Below are 4,451 nucleotides of genomic sequence, written 5' to 3'. Positions count from 1 at the left end.
CGATTGGTCACTCTATCCAGGCTGATGGAGGGGGTCTAAAGTACAGGCGGGATGGGGGACCGAGACACCCCGACACACACGCGAGAAAGAGATGCCAAGGGGGAAATGAAGACTATTAAAATGGCGCCGCGGCCTCCACGGGGCCTCTGCTGTGGGTGCGCATACACTGGTTGGAAAAATCCGGGCCGTTTTCTTGACCGCGCCGCGTCGCCTGGGTCCTGGAGGGCGCATAAATCCCGCTGGGGCTGCCCCGGGGCTCAGGGCCGACCCCTGCCTGCTTTTCCCCGACCTAGGCGTACGGGACTGCACACCCCAGCTGGCTGGACCCGCCCCGCGCGCGGCACGGTCGGGCCGGGCGAGCGCGGCGGATTAGCCCTGAGCCCGCAGACCCGAGGGCGCGGGGCGGGCGCATTTGGGGGTGTGAGGGCGGGGCGAGTAGGCGACCGCGCCTCTAATCCCAGCACTGCGTGTGGGAGCGGCCGGATCAGGGAATTAGCGCTGTAACTTCGGATTAGTAACGCTCGCTAAATGAGCGCCTAATTCCGACCCTTCATGCTTTTCAGCGTCGCGGCTGGGCCCTGGGAGGCCTTCTGGCCTCGCTCCCTCCGCGCTCTGGTCCCATTTCCCGGGAGGTCGGCCGGCGGCCGTGGAGAGCTCCCTGACCGGCCTAGATCAGGCCTCTGGCCGCGCCGAAGCCTGATTTTCGGCGGCGCCCAGTGATGCCAGCTTTTCATTCGCCGAGCAGAGGCCCGCCTCGTTGTCCTACGGTCGTTCACGGTTGGGAGTTAGTGGACGAGTGAGAAGGAAGCCCTTGATGCCTCACTCACCACGGTGGCTGCCCTGATTCTTGCCCCACCAGTGGCTTGGTCTACGACCTTTGGTGAGCCACCGGGCCTTACTAAGCTCGCTATTTCTAGATGTTAAATGAAAGGGGTTAGGTGAAGAGCATCTTTGAAATCCCAATCCCGGCTTCCAAGCTGCAGCTTCAATTGCGTTCTCAGACTCCCTAAAGCCTTTTTGAGTGGGGTGGGGGTAGCGGAAACGTGCGGCAAAAATGTAGCCCAAACATGGGGAGCCTAGTGGCCAGAGGAGACTTGGAGGAAGGCCTCCCTGGGGCATGAGAAGAAGAGGCGAGAAGGGCCAAGGCCCAGGCGGCTCCCCCAGGCCTGGGCAAGCCAGATGAGATTTGATGGGGTGAGGCACCCGTTTTAAGTCTGTGCCTCAGGCTTCAAGTGTCCAGAGGGGATTCGAACATGGCTATGTCGGGGGTGGGTGTTCATACCCGGAGGCCCAAATCCGGCGGGTTGACCTCTCTCCGAGGGCCACTGCTGGTGAGTGTGGGGTGGGATCCGGGAGGTTAGGGTTCAGGCGCTCTCTGTCCCCCGAAGCCCCACCGCGATCCTTTCCCTGACCCGGAGGTTTGCATCAACGAATTTTCGTAAAAAGCAGAAAGAAAACCGCATACTCCCCTGCTCAGACTCCTCCTCCCCCAACCCAGATTTCAGGACTGACGAGATGGGTTGGGACCCTGGTTTTAAAAAAATTTTTGGTTAATTAAAAAAACACAGTTGAATTATATAGACACAGCTGTGAGGGTGCAAAACCACCAGGTTACTAGAAGGAGTAGTTCTTGCAAAATAGCAAAGGATAGACATGGTGGGAAGGGAAGATGGAAGCCCAGGACCCAGGGCCACCTGGCTGGGAAAGAAGGCAGGGAGCACAGGGTGAGGAGGCAGGAAGAGCTGCTCTGGTTTCTTCCGAAATGGGGTCACGATCAGTGCACAGGCTCCCAGGTGTGCTGAGAAGGGAGGGGCGGCCCAGGGGATGCTACCCGTGGCCTCCAGGATCCTGAAACAAGATAGCCACCCTTTGCCCGCCTCTTGCCAGGAAAAAGGGAGACTGGCCTTTAAAAATGGGGAAGGGGTGTCACACAGGATGCATGAAAACTCTCTACCTGGTGACTATCTCTAGGGATAACTGGGGACAGAGGGAGGACAGCTGAATTTCCCTGCCTGGACTTTTGTTTTCTTCTTATTTTAATTTTATTTTCAATAGCTAACACATTCAAGTGGTTCAAAATTCAAAAGGTGATACAGTGAAAAGTCTCCCTCCACCATCCACCTCAGCCTCACAGTTCCCCTCCCCAGGGCCGGTGGATTTCCCTTTTGTACTGTTTCAATTTTTGCTTCTTACACATAAAACGTATTTTCAAAAAAATTTTTGTTAAGCAAAGGCAAAAAAAAAAAAGGCTCAGAGGAATGAAAAATGGGAAAAGATTTCTATTATTAAAAGGGGAGTGGGCAGGTTCTGGGTAAGAGGATGGGAATGATGGGCCATATAAAAAAGTGAGGGAGAGGCTCTGGAGGATGAAGTGGGCAGAGATGGGAATAAGACCTGGGCCCAGCTCTGCACTTCTGAGCTGTGAGAGCCCGGAGGAATCACTTTAGGCCTCCAGATTTGTTTCCTCGTGTATAAAAGGGAAATGGGATGGAGGTTCGTGTCTGAATAGTGGCTCAAGTTCATTCCAGCCTGCCTGTCATAGCACTCACACACCTACATTCCTAGAAAGCCCCCCAAACCATCAGGGGGTCTGAACCTACATTGGCTCCTTTCTTCCCTGAGGCATGGCAGGGTCCAGGGCTGGGTCTACAGCCACTCATCCCTGGGAGCCCAGGAGGTTCCCCAAGCTTCCAGGGAGCCCCGAGCTTCAGGACGAGTCAAGGTGTCAGGGAGGAAAGTGACCTGGAGGCAGACAAGGACCTCAAGAGGGACACCAACGCTGTGTGCGCTGTGGGGTCCTGATGCCCATGCAGTGAGCAGGGGCGCGTCCCACAGCCCGACGCCCAGCTAAGAGGGGCTGGGAGCTTGAGTGGCCGGGTGTGCTGCATTGGGTTGCCATGGGAACGGAATGCAGATTTCCCCCAATTGCTTTTTTATTTGCTAGACATTGTAATACATCTTATGTTGCAAGCAGAGAGGTGGGGTGCAGGAGAGTAGTGGGAAGGCGCCGGGAGCCTGCTTGCACCCTAACCACTCCGGGAAGTTGGGGAGGCGCGGGCGGGAAGGGCCGAGCCAAGGCTGGTGCAGAGGTTGGCGGGGCTGAGCTCGGTCCCTCCCGCCCGCTCGCTCGCTCGCAGGCGCTCGGTTTGTATGCAGGGCAGGGCCGGCCCGTCGGGGAGGGAGGCCTCCCGCCCCGGCCCCTAGCCATTGAGCGCACTCCTCGCCAGTTCTGCTCCGCTTCACGCTGCACACAGACCCCCCAACTGCACACAAAGGCAGCTGCCAGAGCCCGTGAAAAGTGATCAAATTATCAAGAACTTGACCTCACCGAGGGGCGAGGCTCCGGCAACCCCCAAGCCGTATGCTAATGACGCTCAGGGGCTGACTCGTCGAATAATTCGATAAAGGGTGCATTGTTAGCGGCAGGGCAGACCCCTGCCCACCCTTTCAGTTACCCCCCACTCCCACCCCCTACCGACCACATTTGCATCCCAAAATCCCCGTCCGCAGCTTCGGGAGAGGATTGTTCCAGCCTGATTTATGGGGTGAAGGCGAAGGCTGGCGCCTTCACCGCCAGCGACCCCTCTGCAACCCCATCCCCCTCCCTTCACCCGGGCCGCTCCACTTTGGGGTTCCTACTTCGGCGCCGGAGGATGGGTGGGGGCGGGGAAAGAGGAGTAAGGGGAAAGCTGGCAAGTTTCTCCAGGGTTCGGAAAGTGTCCCCGGAGAGAGAAACGAGGTCAGGTACCTGGTCCGGGCGCGGCCGCTCCGCCGGGCTGGAGTCCGCTGGGCCGGCACTGGGCTCCTCTGGGTTCCTCAGGCTCCTGTGGGCCGGGGCGGCCGGCGGGACGGGCGCTCGCAAGCAGAAGTTGTGAGAGTCATTTCTACTTTCGGTTATCTAGCTTTATGACGGCTCTGTGGCACTCATACAGCTAGATAACCAAAGAGAGAAACGGGCCTCCCTTCGCCACCGCCTCTGCCGCGCCGTTGGCCCCACGTGCCGCTGCCCACCGGGCGCGGAAACCGGAGCGGGCGCCGCTCTCGGAGCCCCGGGCGCACACGGAGAGCCAAAGGGGACCGACAGACACACAGATACACAGACTTCCACAACCAAGGCCGGCAGCCCCCGCCCAGTTCCCTCCATCCCTCCATCCTCCGCCCTCCTAGCGCGTTCCTCCCCGGCTACCCGTTCTGTGCGTCCGGACACCGGCGCCAGCTGCCCGCTCCGACGGCGTCCCGGGGCGCACTGAGGACACCCGCGCGGTGCGCTTCGGCAGCCTAGGGCGCCCCGGCCGCCCCCAGCGCACTGGACTGCCAGCCCTCCTCTCTCAGGCTAATCGCCCCGCGGGGAAGTGACGTCAGTCTAGGGATCGGCCAATCACAGGCTCTCATTCAAATCCCAGCCCCCTTCCCGCGCTCCGCACCACCCAGCCTTACAATGGCCTCGGCAT

Source organism: Lipotes vexillifer, unplaced genomic scaffold (genome assembly GCF_000442215.2).
Source record: "Lipotes vexillifer unplaced genomic scaffold, Lipotes_vexillifer_v1.1 scaffold412, whole genome shotgun sequence".
Taxonomy (NCBI): Eukaryota; Metazoa; Chordata; class Mammalia; order Artiodactyla; family Lipotidae; genus Lipotes; species Lipotes vexillifer.
The sequence above is the reverse complement of the archived record's forward strand: the minus strand, read 5'-3'. Positions refer to the sequence as shown.